Raw genomic sequence first — 17,911 nt, 5'->3', positions numbered from 1 at the left:
ACAGGATCAAATATAGGTAAACTTGCCTTGGGAAGGAGCATCATTAGATGAGATGGGTGAAGAAGATCTTGTCAAAAGGTATTTAAGCATTGTGAGATAAGGACAATATAACAGAGCTATTGACAAATGTCCTTGGGGTTTTTTTCCAGTGAAATATGAGACAAGGTTCTCATCTTAGTGTGTGAAGGAAACATAGGAGGTTTTAGGAGAGAAAAAGTTTTGGAAAAATCACCATGGTGAATGGGATAATGAGACAATTAAAGAAATATAAAAGCCAACTGGACTTTGATTTCTGGGAACATTCTAGAACACATTATTTTATTACATTAATTTGTTTTTATTTTGATACAGAAAACATATTAAGAAAAACTATCTTGCAACATTTTCTTTTTGTGCCTCATAGGTTTCAGAGTAGTGGGCAATTAGAAATTGAGACAAGGGAAGAAAAGTGTTAATGCTTTTGATGTGGACCAAATGAATGGGAGTATGTAGTAAAATACAACAATCATTTCTAATAATAAAAACTATAGTATAATTTTTAGTGTATAAACTTGATATAACTGAGGACATCTATTGTTTCTTGTAGTTTAGTGCCTGTGGGAACTTCATCTGTGGGAAGAAAGGATTTCTTAGACTTCTATTTATGGGCATCCATGAAGTAAAAATCATTGCCTTAATTCTCAAGAACATGGACACAACTTTAAAGATAGTCATAAAACATCAAGAAAAGATGCTGTGCTTACAAAGAATAAATAAGGCTTCATTAAGAATAACTCATGGCAGGGACAGCTAGGTGGTGCAGTGGATAAAACACCGGCCCTGGAGTCAGGAGTACCTTGGTTCATATCTGGTCTCAGACACTTAATAAGTACCTAGCCATGTGGCCTTGGGCAAGCCACTTAACCCCATTTGCCTTGCAAAAAAGCAAACAAACAAACAAAAAAAGAATAACTCATGGCAAGCTACTTTCATTTCCTGTTTTGATAGGAATTAATTAACTAGTAGATGAGAATTCTGTGAATATATTTTACCTGAGTTTTAGAAAAGTTTTTGATAAACTATCTCATAGTATTCTTGTGGAGAAGGTACAAAGATGGATTAAATGAGGTTACAATTAGATAGATTCAGAATGGGTTGGATAGATGGACGAGATACATTCTTTAAGGTTTAATGTGTATATCAGTATATGGCAGAATGTCTCCAGAGAGACTTGGTGGATAAGAAATAAGCATTTATATTGAACTTACTATGCACCAGGAACCATGCTAATATGCTTTTACAAATAATTATCAAATGAGATAACAATCTTATAAGAGAGGAGCTTTTATTATCCCATTTTTATAATTGAGGAAATTGAGGTAGATGGTCCAGGGACACAGCTAGTAAGTATCCAACCAAATCTGAAATCAGATCTTCTGACTCTAAGCCCAGGCCTCTATACAATGTAAACATTACATAAAATCTGTGCTAATACCAGAGCTGTTTAATATTTTTTATCAGTTACCTAATAAAAGTATAAGTATCCTCATGTTCTTCAAATCTGCAAATTACAGAAAACTTGTAGGGCCAAATAATAAGATGGATGACAGGATTTGAAAGGATCTTGACTGATATCTAACAAGATGAAACTCAATAGGGAACAATGTAAAATCCTTGATATTGAGTGCAAAAGCTCAGCTTCACAAGTATAGTATAAGATGGAGAATGATTTGACAGCATTTGTTTTTTTAAAAAGGCTGGATTTGAACTCATGTCCTCTTGACTCCGGGGTAAGTGCTCTATTTATTACATAGTTGCCTTTCACAAATATATATATACATATATATATATATATATACACACATATATATAAATATATATAATTATATATATAAATATATATATATATACATATATAAATAAATATATATACATATATATGTATATGTAGTTTTATTATTACTAGCTGGTTAAGATAAGGGTGGGGAGAGAATTGGGGTGAGGTGACTTGTCCAGGGTCACACAGCTAATAAGTAACTAAGGTCACATTTGAATTCAGATCTTCCTGACTCCAGGGCCAGCACTCTACCTAAGGTTTAGTAAAGCCATTGGATACCACCCCTTTGTTCTTTTAAAAAAAAAATTCTAAACTTAAGAAATAAAGTAAGCATTTCCTTAATGCAGTGGAATAGAAAAAAAAAGATTTCTTCTGATCATTATTACCACCAAAGGATACTTCACTTTCCATGTGACCTTGGACCAGACACTAAACTGCTCTGAGTCTCAGATTCCTTATTGACACGTGATAGAGTTGTATTATATGTCTTCTGAGGTGCCTTCAATTCTAGATGTATGACCGCATGATCCTAAGACATCAAAAGTGTATCTCTGCTGGCTCTGAAAGTCCTATATAGAAAACTGAATATGTGAAGGGACAGATACTGTTTTTATTTCTTCTTTTAACTTCTGTTTCTTTTGAAAAGAAAGAAGGATATGAGAGGAGTACAAGCTATCTAAACAGATCATTTCAAAAGTCAGCATTCAGTTTTCTGGATCATGGCTTAATGATACCAAAGTGGTGAGCTCCTGGGAAGAAACAGGGTGTGTTCCTCATTAGTAACTGAGAAGCACTTGTTGATTTGATCATTAGGGTTTTAAATGGAAAATAGAGAGGGAGGGAAAATGTCAAGATAAAGGTCTCAAACAAGATATTTTAGAAGATACCTACTATGATACAGAAGTTTATCATATCTGGGAATAAAATGAGACTATAAGGAAACTAATGACTCCTGTTTAGAGCTTTGAAATTTGAATTGACTTGATTTTTTGCCTGAACCTATGATTTTATCCATGTAGGGATCCTCTCAAGGAGAAAATTTTCTCTGTCAAAGCAGATTGTCAATTTGTAGTCTTAGAGTGTTGCCTGGGACTTCACCTCATAGCCATGATATATCAGAGACAGTTCAGGTTATCTTCAATTAAAGACCAGCTTCCTATACACTATCCCACTCTGCCTCTTAACTCCCAAATATATTATTGTTACATATAACAACATATTTCCATGTCACTCAACAGTTTTCTGATTCATAGCAATTGATGAGGACTGAAATTCACATAGCACCTTATTTTTTTATTAACTATTCAATTGTGATCCTCCCATTTGATCTTCACAAAATCTCTGTGAAGTAAGTAATACAAGTGGTCATGTCTATTTTATAGATGAAAAAATTGGGGCTCACAAAGTTTAAACACTTGTTCAAAATCTCAAAGCTAGTATGTGACAGAGCTGCAACTCAAATTCATACTTTCTGAGGATAAGTCCAGTTCTTTACTTATTATGCCATATTGCCTCTTTTGATGATACCATACTTTTTGAGTATGAGCAGTAAACAAAGTAAACCTAATATTTTATCACAAGGAGATAAAAACATATAGGTAACAGTAAAATTTAGTAGATTGGGATTCCTAACTTGAATGTGGAAATAGGCAAGCTAATTTTGTTTAAAAGAAAAAAAGGTAGGGGCAGCTAGGTGGCATAGTGGAGAAAGCATTGACCCTAGAGTCAGGAGTACCTGGGTTCAAATCCGTCTCAGACATTTAATAATTACCTAGCTGTGTGGCCTTGGGCAAGCCACTTAACCCCGTTTGCCTTTCAAAAACCTAAAAAAAAAAAAGAAAAAGAAACAAAGGTAGTGATATGATGCAATGGATTCAGTGCTGGTTCTGAAGTCAGGAAGACCACAATTCAAATCGTGCCTCAAACATTGACTACTTGTGTGACCCTGCTCAAGTGACTTAACCACTATCTCAGTTTTTTCATCTGTAAATGAGGAATAATAATGACACCTATCTCCCAGGGTTTTGGTGAGAATAAAATGAGATAATATTTTCAAATTACTTTGTGAAATTGAAAGTACTACATAAAAGCTAATTATTATAAAAGAAACATCTAGTTAAAAGAACAGGAATTAAGTACATTGTATGTCAACATATTATATAGTTACATGGAAAGATACAAATCTGAAAGTGAGGTCCTGGTGGAGATTATTGGATGAGAATAAGAGCTTTTTGTTATGGAGAGCTAATCATATCAAACTCAAATAGAAATGGTATACATATTGACTTGGAAACCACAAATTAAAATTATTCATGTTATATTGAATTTGTATTTATTTCGTTAAATATTTCCTGATTTTATTTTTAATCTGGTTTGGACTGTTCTCCATGGCTTGCTATAGACTAATGATGCTTCCTTAATATAAATGATGAAATGAACACAGTGGCAAGATACGACAGTCATCTGAGGTTTTGATCCTCTTGGGAATCTCATTTTATTCCTAGACAGCATCTGATAAATTCTTGACTTTCATTACTGACAATTTTATTTTGCAGAAGTCAGAAGGCACAAGGAACTGCTATGCTAGAATTAATTATAAGCAACTAAGATAGAATCTTGAAAGAAAGTGGCCATGTCATCATAGCATTCATAATATACAAAAAAGGAAACATTGGGAATTAACATACTGTAATGGAAATTAACATTGGATTTGTAGTCAAAAGATTTGAATTCAGGAGGCAGCTAGGTGGTGCAGTAGATATAGCACTAGCCCTGGAGTCAGGAGTACCTGAGTTCAAATGGCCTCAGACACTTAATAATTACCTAGCTGTGTGGCTGTTGGAAAGCCACTTAACCCCATTTGTCTTGCAAAAACCTAAAAAAAAAAAAAAGATATGAGTCAATTCTTGGTCTAGTGAGTTTGGCCAAATAACCACTCAGCATTTTTTTCTTTCATTTATAAATTGAGATGATAATACTAATTTTGGTGGTGATGTTCAGTCATTTCAGTCATGTCTGATTCTTTGTGATCCCATTTGGGATTTTCTTGGTACATACATTGGAGCAGTTTTCCATTTCCTTCATTTTACAGATGAGGCAAAGAGAATTGTGACTTGTCCAGTATCACACAGCTAGTAAATGGGTTCTTGCCACCAAACCTGGCACTCTATCCACTGTACATTTCATAAGAATGAAGTTTTTTAAGCAAGGATTCAGCCTCTTCAGACCAATGCTGTAAGAATATCAATTTGGCAGCTGGGAAGAAGATGAATGAATGATCAGAGAGACTGGAAGCAAGGCAATCTGTTTGGAGGCTATGACAGTAGTCCAGGGGAGAAATAAGGAGAGCCTGAACTAGGGTCTTGGCTGCTCTGAGAGGAGAGAAGGCTTCAGATGTGTGAGATAATGTTGAGATAAAAGAAGAGAGACAGAAACAAAGAGAAATACACACACACACACACACACACACACACACACACACAGAAACACACAGAGAGACAGAGAGACAGAAAGGAGAGAGTGACAGAAACAGAGAGAGAGAGAGAGGGAACTCACAGATTATACAACTTGCAATTCTGGATGAATGGAAGGATAGAAATGTCTTCAATGGAAATATGTAATTTAGGAGCAATCAATTTATGGATAAATATTATGAATTCTATTTTGGAAATGTTAAATTTGAGATACTACAATAGAATCAAATGGAAGTGAATAGAAAGTAGCTAATGATGAAAGACTCGGGAACTCATGTGAGCTAATAAGATCACAGAGAGAGTATATATATAGAAAAGAAAAAGATTGCATTGGGTCCCTAGATTTGGCAATTAAAAGATAATTGATGATTTTGAAGAGAGCATTTTTTATCAAATGATAATATCTAAAACTAAATTGGGGTTTTGAAGCATCTTCCTTATGATCTCTGGATCCTATTCATAAACTTGAATCAGGATCTCAAACTGAAATGGACACTTATGAACAAATTCAATAATCTGATGATATGTGACAGTAAATTTCCCAACCTCATATCCATAATAAAGGCAATATTTTAGAACCAGGGATTATGGATGCATGAATTCCACTTTTGTTTCTTACTTTCCTCATTCCCTTTCATTAAATGAAGCCAGAGGAACTTGAGGTTGAGAAAATTATAGGGTTTGAGATCCTTATAATTCTTATGTAGCTTCTTTATTTCCATTCTGCAATGAATTTGCAAGAACAACAACCCATGAGAGACTTAAGTAAGACTTTCTAACCCTAAGTTTTCTTGGCAAAGATACTGGAGCAGTTTGCCATTTCCTTCTCCAGATCATTTTACAGATGAAAAAAATGGAGACAATGTTAAGCGACTTAGCTAGTAAGCCTAGATTTGAAGTTGTTTTCTTGACTCCTTGTCTGGTGCTCTTTCCATTATACTACCTAGCTATTCTGATTGGATTGAGTGATATTTAAATCCCTTCTAAGTTCAAATTGCCAGTAGTATAATACTATCAATTTTTCTCAAACTGATTGTCTTATAATAACATTTCTTTGAATTTACCTTCTTAGAAAATGAAATCTTACTGTTCTTTGGAAATTATGAAAAAACATTTTTAAAATGGAGTACATCTATCAGGCATTTCACTCCATGGTAAAGGTTGTTTAATTACACAAAGAAAAACATAATTCTAAAATATAAACTCATTTGTAATTGATTAGTGGAAGATTATGATCATTATCACCTCAAAAACAGTAAGTGGTAGTGGAAAGGAATAAAATGTTTACAGAAAATTTGGTGAGGAACTCAATCATTATAGATCATTCTTTTTTATGTTTTTGACTTTTTTTAGGTTTTTGCAAGGCAATGGGGTTAAGTGACTTGTCCAAGGTCACACAGCTAGGTAATTAAGTGTCTGAGGTAGGATTTGAACTCAGGTACTCCTGGCTCCAGGTCCGGCGCTCTATATAGCCACATTTTTGAGGTCATTTAAGAAGGACAATGGAGACATGAAAAAATAAAATAGTCGTGATTTTTTGGGGGGAGGGAAAATTCTTTTCTCCATCAGTGTCAAGGTAGCTACCACTTTTGGGCTCTACCATCATAGACACACTGTGATGTATAAGGAAGAGAAAACTACTTCAGCAAACAAAAGCTGAGAATAAAAGTTGAACTGGGGAGAGGGGAAGGGGAAATGACTAATCCTTTATATAGTACCTATATAGCCAGACACTATCCCAAGCACTTTTACAAATATTATCTCATAGGATCCTCACAATAACCCTGCAAGATAGGTGCTATAACTATCTCCATTTTATAAATGAGGAAAGTGAGACAGTAGAGGTTGTAACTTATCCAGGATCACACAGCTAGAAAGTATCTGAGAAAGGATTTGAGCTCAGGACTATTGATCTAGCTTCTCCTACTGCTCATTTTGGCAGGGAAATTACCAAGGCTTACACTTTCTAATAAAATGGAAGCCCTCCAGGTCTATTTGCATACCCTGCCTGTTTCTGGGTATTTCTATTTATCTGACTCCACTGAAAAAAGTATTGAGATCTCTGGGTGTTTCTCCTATACCATTTCTCTGAAATATCCGTGTAAAATTAAATTATTTCAGAACAAAATACAAAGTGATTTGAAGATTGTGGTACACAAAAGATAGAACTCCTCAATGCCAATTTCCTGTCTGTTTCATGAAAAAATTCCCCTAAGAAAACTTACTTCTCTCAAAATCCAACTAGACTGTTGCTACACCAGAAACCACCATTTAATTGATGATCCACTCCTGGGTATTGCCGTGCACTCTTCTGACCTTTAAGAAATTTTTTCCATTTACCCCTCAGTTGAACTCTGTTACATGCACCATATCCCTAAATTAAAGTGTGTGCTACTTGAAAGCAGGGACTGCCTTAATTTTCTATTTGTATCACCAGAACTTAGCACAGGGCTTGGAGCATTTTAAGCATTTAATAAATAAATGTGTTTCCATTCTTCCAGAGAAATTGCAAATCCAACAAAATAGCAAGCATTTATTTACATGACACTGAAGTTATCTTTTAAACCTGAAGTACTGTAGAGCAAAACCTACTTGCCTATTCATCAGAATCCAATGTCATCTTTTAAAGCAAAAGATTTTTTTTTGAAAATCCAAAAATGATAAGGAAAAACTCTGTGCTTTGAGTAGATATTACAAAATGGCATGGACCATTTTAAACATATAATTGTATGCTAGGTTGGCCATTCAATTTTTTTTTTAGGCTTTTGCAAGGCAAATGGGGTTAAGTGGCTTTTCCAAGGCCACACAGCTAGGTAATTAATAAGTGTCAAGGCTGGATTTGAACTCAGCCACTCCTGACTCCAGGGCTGGTGTTCTATCCACTGCACCACCTAGTCACCCCCATTCAATTTTTAAGTTCTGATAAAAGCTTATGTTCTTCCAAATACCCAGGACATTTTGAAAAATTAAATGACTTAATAAAATCAGGTAAAATTATTTGTCTGAACAAGTCTTTTGTTCATACAGCAAAACCAGTAGCGCCTAGCAGGACTTAACAAGTTGAATTTTCAGTCTGACAGTAAAGAAACCTTTATTAAGTGCTAAGTTTGGTTGGAACAACCACTGTACTAATTATCAATACAAATCAATAGAAAGACAGCTCATTCCATCAAGGAATGTGCCTTCTGAGGAGGCAAAGATGATATAAAAGGGGGACTGAAAAGCAGGAAGGGTTAGGTAAAGGGCACGATAGTGGAATCTGAGAATCAAAACTACATCCAAAGAAAAATGAGGGATGGTCCATTTAGGCCCCTTCTCAAGATGAAGGCCCTTGAATAGGAGAAGACAATGGGACATAGTGGTAAAGATCAGTCAGAAGCAAGAATCAGGAGAGGAACTGAGGAATTTTTTAAAATTATAGTTTATTTATTCTTACAATTACGTGAAAGAACAATCTTTAGCATTTAAAAAATTTTTTGAGTTCCAAATTTTCTCCCTCTTCCCCTCCCCTTTTTTTAAGCTTTGTTACCTTCAGGAAAGCTAGTTTGTAAAAAAGACTCTCTTTGGCAGTTTAGGTAACAAAGCCTCTCTCCTTTGGTACCTACAAGAACAGAAAGATGGGTATAAGGCTAGCAATCTGATATAAATTACACATGTAGTACTAATGTTTTTCAGATACTCTTCCCCTCAGAAATGGATGGAGGGAATTACAAGCAGCAACAGCAACTGTGGAAAAATATGGAAGTTACTTCTCTAATGGACTTACAATAAAGAATGCAATCCACCCCAGAGACAGAGCTGATGGTATGGAAACACAGACTGAAGCATATTGTTTTTCTTTCACTTTTACTTGTGAGATTTTTAATTTTTGTGGGATTATGTTCACTCACAACAAGACTATTTTAGTAATGTGTAAATAAATTAAAAAATTAAAAATTAAAAAAAAGAAATTTCTCCCCTCTTCCAAATTGAAATTTTAAAATTTTACATAAATTGCAGTGGTTCTCCCAGTGTTTCTCCCAATCTATCAGTAGACTTTGTCACGCTATGGAGGATCTCTAGATCAGCGGGGTTTGTGCCATTACTACAACTTCAGGAATTAGCAAGTCTGGATGCAGCAAAGGAAGGAGTATTGATCACAGAGCATGGTGATACCACCAAATGCTACCCTTCTTCAAGCTGATATATTTTGGGTATCTAAGCCAAGCTTTTTGTATTTTTCCCAACAGCTCCATTAAAGAGAAGATGAAGATCATAAGCCAAGGTGGAAGTTTTCCAGTCTTTATATTCATCAGGCTTATTTCCAAAACAAGAACTTGAAAGGCTCTTTCTACTTCTGAGAAGCTGTGATGGTATTTCTGGTCCTCAATATTCCCTTTCTGAGGTCTGCCTGGTAATATACCCAGATACAGATACCCAGGATAGAGCTCTAGAAACCACTCTAGTCCCCAAAACATAGGTAGGTTCTTGCTTCCAGTAGCTTCAACATGACCACTGATCAAGTTTTTAGGAACACAAAATAAATGCTCTTCTGAAAATATTGGTTTTTTTTACTCTCCTCTGGATTAGTTTAGAGCCTTGAATCCATTTTCCTTTTTGTAGGTCTTTTAAAACCAAAGTAGTGAGACTACTTACCTAAATCTGCATCTATTTACAAACTAGCTTCCTTGAAAGCAACAAAGAATCAGGTGTCTTCTCAGTGGCTAAATCATTATTATTATCAATTTGCTTCCTAGGGCCATCTTTCATGTAATTCAATTTTGGTACTTTTACCTCAGGTGATTTATTGCCTTTAGACGCTTTATTCCAACTACCCTTTTGAGCTACCTCTAACCCAAACTGGAACTCTTTATTCTCTGTGTATTTTTTGAGATGTTTCTCTATTCCTCTGGTTTGGAGAGTTTTAAACAAAGATTTACATAATTGTCTGAGAAGCATGATCCTATATTTCTTCTTTGGGTTTCAGAGTTATTGTGTGAGGTTTATGAGTTTTAGGGCTTCTGTCGTTGCTCTGTAAAGTTTCATAAGGATTCTGACTCCTATCAAGACTTGGAAAACTCTCAGAGATAATGAAAGGGAAGTCTAATGTTTTTGTCAGTAACTTCTGTCCTGGAAGCTCAAAACTGCTATTATTTAACAAGCACGAATAATGTTTTTTTTTATCTTCATTGGTAGAAGAATGCTTAAAACGGTTGCCCCCCAAAATTTCTGAAAGATTCTTGATCTCAATTTCTCCTTATTTAGGTAAATATATTATAAATTTTGCTTTTGAATATTTTTTTTTTGCTGCAGAAAGCAAATGCCCATTCTTAGCTGGAAATATCACCCTCTTTGGTCTAGGGTGCTTCTGTGTCATTTGGGGGTAATTTTAATTTGCTTTTTCATATCTTTCATTTGTCTTCACATTGGTTCTCATTTCTATGTTAGTACTCTGTCTGGCCTTTATAAGGTTTCCATTTCTTTTACATAAATTTTAATTATTTAAGGCAATGGGGTTAAAAGACCCCTCCAATGTCACACAGCTAGGCAATTAAGTGTCTGAGGTCAAACTTGACCTCCTGGGTCAGTACTCTATCCACTGCACAACCTAGCTGCCCTTCTCTTGCTTATTTTATGTGTGTCTTCATCATCACATTTTTACAGTTTTTCCTTTGATTTTGGGGCTTGGAACAAAGCTTCCTTGGAATCAGTGATGTCTGAATTCAAAGGAAGAATGACTTCTATCTTCTTACACTTAGGTAAATGAGACTTTAATCATTTAAATTGTTTCTTACAGTGGGGAAATGTAAGTTGGGGTAAGATGTCTGCCATCTTCCTGCATGTAGTTCTTGAACTTCTTGTTGCTTCCCCCTTTTTTCTAACATCCTTTTCTTTTCCCTCTTTAGGTTTCATTTCATCTTCTATTGATTACTTGGAGAGCCCCCTGCTTCTCCTCCAGAAACAGAGAACTTGGGAAACTCTCAGAGGAATTTTTTTTAAGTAAAATAAAAAAACCTTCCTATAAACATTCATCTAAATGAAGGAGCTAGGTTCTGTAATGAGATACTATTCAAACCTATCAGATACCTATTGACAATGTTATTCAAGTGGAGTAGCTTGACATAAAGTCAAAATATATTTCCACTATATATTTGTACATCATATACTTGAATGAAAAGAAGAAAAGCACAAACTTTCTGTCTAAAAAGATCTCTGTGGAGAAAGGTCATTATAAAATAAATGAAACTGCTGTTCAGTCATGTCCAATTCTTTGTGACCCCATGGATGATAGTGCACCAAGTCCTTCCATTTTCACTATCTCTTGAAGTCTTATCCAAGTTAATTTTCATTGTTTCCATGATACTATTTATCCATCTCATTTTTTGCCATCTCTTTTTTTACCTTTATTCTTTCCCAAATTAGAGTCTTATCCAATGAGTAATGTCTTATTATATGGTCAAAAGTTTTTAAGTTTCAACTTCAGTAGTTGACCTTCCAGTGAATAGTCTGAATTGATTTCTTAAAGAATCTTAAAGATTACCTTTTAAATTTTCTATGCTGGGTACCCTTGGAGATAGTACTTGGTAACTTGATTTCATTAACTAAAATTGACATTCCCTGCTGTCATCTATAATTATTATACAACCTCAATCCACCAGAGAAGTAAAATATAATTATTAATTTAGAGTAAAATTTTTAAAATGTTTTTAAGATCTAGACCTAATGAAATATAGAATTCCTGAATACCAATTTCTTGTCTGTTTTGTGAAAAAAAAATCTCAAGACAATTTTACCTTCTTTCTTTTGGTGGGTAGAAGGGGGATGCAATCTCATTTCAAAAAGTTTCATCAGAAGTATAAAATGTATTTTCCAGGGAGAAATTGCTGTTCTGTTTATGAAAACAGAACCATCACAGTAACACCGGTGCTGGAAGAAGCTGAGAAATGAAGGTCAAAGAGTAAAGAGTCTGTCTGGCAAGGCAGGTTTCTGAATGATGAATCAATACTCATATAATCAGAACCACATCACTTACTGGAGGCTGGACATGAGGGAGGAGAGAGGCACTGTGAAAAATTCACTGTCTTAAAAGAATAGCTTACTTCTTGCTATTTTTTTCTGTTTGTATTTATGGAGTTTGGGTGAAAAGTGATTATTGCTTTGTTCTCTTTTTTGATTTGAAGAAGTCCAGAGGGATGAGGGATGGAAATATGGGAAAGACAGACAAGAGAAGGTTGGAGAACTGACTCTAAATCATTAAGGGGACCAAAAAGAAAACTAAATGAGAACTAAGTAAAAAACAAAATTAATATCATAGATTTCAGTAGTGGAAGAGACTTCAAGGTCACCTAACTCAGCCCTATATTCTAGATAGGGAAAAAAGAAGGATCAAAGAAGCTATATAACTTGCCAAGGTCATAAGTTTCATGAGTAGTAGAACTGGAACTACCAATCAGGTTCTCTGTTTCTAAATAAAGGGCTCTTTTCACTAAAGACCAGGACTTCTCAGACTTTTTTTGATCTTAACATTTCTTTACATTCTCTAAAATTATTGATGTCTACTCCATTTCATGCTATTTTCCAGGCAAAAGAACACTTGTTTATGTGTAACCAGTGGTGTACTGTTAAATGTTTAAGAATTGATTCTCAAAAAAATTAAAATGAAGATGCATAATGCACTGTTGAATTTAATACATCACTTCCTTAAATCTAGATAATCACCAAAACCAAATAATAAATCAAGCCTAGATTTGTAGCAGTTGCCAATTTGTGATACACACACACACACACACACACACACACACACACATACAAATATGTATTCATACCAAAACCTTAACAATATTCTCATGAGCTAGTTACAAATTAGCTCGTGGTTATATCTGGTGATGCTATATTAAAAACAGATACATCTTAGTATTATAATAAAAATAATTTTGAGCACATGAACAGATCATGTTTTCATAATTGTTTGGCACACTAGATTAATCTGTTTCTAATTATTGAGATAAACTACTCTGATGTGTACAGGATTTTTGAAATCTTTCACTCCTTCATTCTACATTTAAGGAAACTGAAGCCAAAAGAAAGATTTGTCTAAATTTAAAATTTACAAGATTTTGTTCGAGTGTAAACCAGAACTATGTTAGATTCAAAGAATCACAGACTTGGGGTTGCAAATTCATGGGGGTCCATCTAGAACAAGGGTTCTTAACCTAGAGTTTGTGGACTGGCTTTAGGAACACTGGATAAGAATAAATTGGACGGCAATAAAAAAAAGATTACATCTCTTTTTTCCCTATCTTCTTATTGAAATTTAGCAGTTCTTGTAATCATCAATGTAGGCACACACAAAAATCTACAGTAAAGTAATATCAATGCTGGAACTTTGTTGCTTAAAGAAATTATTGATGTTTTCATTTCATATTAATTCAAAACTGATAAAATAGCCAACATAATATGAGTATAGTCTTATCAAAGACTACTCACAACTTAATGTTCTTTCTCATTAAACAACAATAAACTTCATGATGATGTCTTTAAAAAATAAAATTTAATCTAAACCTTCCTATATTTTAAATACCCTTAATACATTACATTAAAAGACATATATCACCATATCATAACTATATTTGTGATGGCAAAAATTTTTGCTAACTGAATTTTGAAATAATGAACTTAATTAATAATTCCATATATTTTCTTTTATTCATCATGACCAAAAATAATTAAGAACTGCTGCTTCTAGAGCAACCCTTACTTTAAACGTGAATTGCCTTTATATTTTCTCATCATTCATTTGGAGACCTCCTTACAGGTACTTCTGAAATAGGATTTAACCACTGAAGGGTACTAGAACTTCTCCAAGACAAACAGAGGCCTACATCCTACCCTACATTCATAAAAAATTCAAGAATTCTTGGAACCTGATGCTATTCATGAATATTGTGAGCATTTATTTTCTATACCATCTTTGCTTTACAGCTAGGAGCATGCTCATTATCTTATCAAGCTAATGGCACCTACAACAGGGGCTTGGTTAACTGTAGAACTAGTCTTTCCAAATTACTGGGTAACATGAGAAGACAGGTAATCTACGACCATGAAGGGACAGCCCCAGTTACCATATCCTCATATTTCTACTCTCTTAATTAAAAAAAACAACATAGTATTAAGAGCAGGATGCCCTTGTAAAGATTGCCTTGCTTATCCCTTCAACTTACTAAGCTTCCATTTGTCACCCATTTGCTTTTGTATTCCCTTTCAAGGAATGTGATCTTTGGATGAAAAATGAAAATACTAAATTATTATCAGAGAATTGAAACAAGGTGAATAAATGGATCACAAGAGTGTTTAGTTATCTAATGTATTCAAATCACCTGACCCAAATTAACAACATTCCAGAATATCAAAAGAATTTACAGATGTGATCACTGAACCATTTTTGAAAATCTTTAAGGAATTCTGGGGAATTTTTTACAGAACTGGAGATGGGCAAATAGCTTAATTTTTCAAGAAGAAGTAGAAAGTAGAATCTGTAAACTAATAACTGATGGAAAAAAATTCTAAAATATATAATTCAAAGAATGACTATTAAGCACTTTTAAAAGAAAGGTGAGATTCCCCCATGAGTTTATTAATTTAGAATAAGTCATGGTTAACTAAGTATTTCCTTTTCTGACAGGCTTACTAGACTGGTAGATCAGGATAATGACAATATATAATTTACATGATCTTTTCAAAGCTTAAAGATACCTCTTCTCTTTGGAATTCTATGGAGAGAGGTAAGCTGGATAAGAGTACAGTTGGAACTGGTTGTAAGACAACCCAAAGAGTGTTGTTGAATGCATTAAACTAACATGGAAAGGGATTTTTCTTTAGTGAAGTACATCAAGTCATTTATCAATAACTTGTGTGAAGGCATATATATATGTTTATCAAATTTACAAGTGACATGAAACATCATGGGATAACTAATATTTGGGTATAGAATTCCAAAAGAAATCTATAAGCTAAAATATAAAATTATAAGATTTAGAATTGTCTTAGACATCATCTTGTCTAATATCCTTACAATGGTCCAAGTCTAAGAATTTAAATTTTCAAGTATGTCATGTAAATATTAATCAACTTCATAAATAGAAGATAGGGGAAGCATTGATAGACCATATCACATATGACAAAAACCTAGGACTGAAAATTTTTGTTTTTCCACTTCATTTAAATTCAGGAAACATTCATCAAATGCTTATTATGTGCCATTTTTTGTTGTTGTTATTGTTCAGTCATTTTTTTCAGTTGTGTCTGGCTCCTTGTGACCCCATTTGGAGTTTTGTTGCAAAGATACCAGTATGATTTGCCATTTCCTTCTCCAGCTTATTTTATAGGTGAAGAAGCTGAGGCAAACTGGGTTACTGACTTTGCGCAGGATCACACAGCTAATAAGTATCTGAGGCCAGATTTGAACCAGGAAGATGAGTCTTACTCCCTTCATTTCAGTTTGCAGTACAGATATCAATATTCCCAATTGACAGATAAGAAAAATGAAATTGAGAGAGGTCAACATTTAACAAATTGCTAAAACATATGGCACTCTGATTCAAAGGCTACTGACTACTCTTTCCATGAAATCACTTTGCTTATAAACTTTAAATAAATTCAAAGTCATTTATTCTTCAAAAATCTAAATCCTTTCTAGAGGCAATTAGGTGACACTGGGTCTGGAGTCAGGAAGAACTGAGTTCAAATTTGACTTCAAATACTTAACCTGTGAGATCTTAGGCAAATCATTTAATCTCTGTTTCAGTTTTCTGATTTGTGAAGCGGGGATAATAATGGCATCTACCTCTCAGACAGTATTTATAAAATGCTTATCAAACTGTCTGATCCATAGCCAGTGTTTAATAAATCCTTATATCCTACATATCCTCTAGAAATAATTTTTTTAAATTTTACTGACTTCAGAGTGGCTTTATCTATGGGCAAGATGGGATTGTTAGAGCCATAGGAGGCAGAGTAATGTGGTGAATTAATAATATCATCTAACATTTTATATAACAATAGCAACTGATATTTATATAGAATTCAACATTATAATTCCCATTTTATAGATAAGGAAACTGAGGCAAACAGCAATTACTGGCTTTTCCAGCATCATACAGCTAAGTGTCTAAGCAGGATTTTGAAATTAGGTCTTCCTGATTCTAGGCCTAATACTTTTACTCTCAGTCACTTAACCTGCCTCTAACTGAAACTGAATTGAAAGTTTACCTCTTAAGTTTTCATTTCTTCATCTGAAAAATAAGGAAATTTTATTTTCTTAGTGGATGCCCAAATTAGAATTAGCTTGACTTCCAAAGTGAAAATGCTATAATTCTGAGTGAACAAAATTAAAAACAAAGCAAAAGAAAAATTTCCAGCAGTTTTGATTAATTTATTTATTTGAATTTCTTCTCTTTCTAAATGTATAGGTGTCAGTGAGACAACAGCACACAAATTCTCCCTAATCTCTATCTCTGCATATTCTTCCTGAATGCTATCCAGTTAGAAAGATGTTTTACAAAGATTCATAGGTCCCAGATAATGATTTGAGCATGGATATTTGTTCATTTTGATAGAAACCCATCTAATAGGGGATTGGAAATATCTTGGGGGCATGTTGAAAACTTAATGCTAAACATTCTTAGATACTGCTTTGGAAGTCCTATGGTATTAAATTGTTAAACTCTGGAAGCTAGTGCCTACTAACCTTGCTAAATTTCAAAGAAAGACCCTATTATTAGTTGATTGATAAATAAATGATTCAATCAATCATCAAGCATTTGTTAAAGATTACTATGTGCCAAATTCTGAAGTAGGTGCTGGGAAAACAGACAAAAGTAATGTAGAGAATGCATAGAGTTGAACTTTCTAATATATTGAACCTCCAAAATGAGATTCTGAGAAAGGTAAGCTATGAAAAACTAGGGGAAAAGGTCATGTGGGAAAGCTTCTTAAAATCTAAATGCCAAAAGATTCAACTACAGCTAGGGTTGTGAATATGTGGATGAATTGTACAACCTTTTCTTCACTTCTGTAAATAGAAAGTTCACATTTCACTGATTAAGATCCTCAAGATGAGATTTCAATATTTCAGTCAGCTACTGACTACTCACATGAACTTAGCAATAGTTTTTTTTTATAAGTATTGGACTTCCAATTAAAATGGATGTCAAGGGTCATAGAGAAGCCAAACTCTCCCATAGAAACCACAACAGATATCTTTTTTTAAAAAAAAGAAAGGACCTAGAAAGGCCAATAACAAAGAAAAGAAATTTCTCCATCTAGTTCAAGATTGCACAAAACACATTCAGGAGAAGGTGTAGGCTGGTAGAAAGGTCACAAACAGCATTACAGAAAGAGCCTGGGTAAATGAGGAAACAGAAGAGAACAGGAGGAAAGTCCCACCAAGGAAACAATACACTTTCTGGGAGCCAATTCGGGAAAATCAAACTTGAGGAGCTGAGTCAGAGTGAACTCCCATGAGTAACCTCAAGTCCATCAGAGCTCTGAACAGGTACATCATAAACCAATACCCAATTATCAGGTACTTAAAACCTGATTTGTTATCTCCTTCTGCCAAGCACATTATGGGCAAGTAGCTATT

At 34.2% G+C, this 17,911-nt stretch overlaps 1 pseudogene; it reads right to left on the bottom strand.

Annotated features, from left to right (window-relative positions):
• Positions 1-9,936: 9,936 nt before the first annotated feature.
• The window catches only part of LOC141492359 (uncharacterized), a 67,436-nt pseudogene continuing 59,461 nt past the window's right edge, over positions 9,937-17,911 (bottom strand).

The sequence above is a fragment of the Macrotis lagotis genome, chromosome 6 (genome assembly GCF_037893015.1).
Source record: "Macrotis lagotis isolate mMagLag1 chromosome 6, bilby.v1.9.chrom.fasta, whole genome shotgun sequence".
NCBI classification, from domain to species: domain Eukaryota; kingdom Metazoa; phylum Chordata; class Mammalia; order Peramelemorphia; family Peramelidae; genus Macrotis; species Macrotis lagotis.
This window is presented reverse-complemented; position numbering and strand designations above follow the sequence as displayed.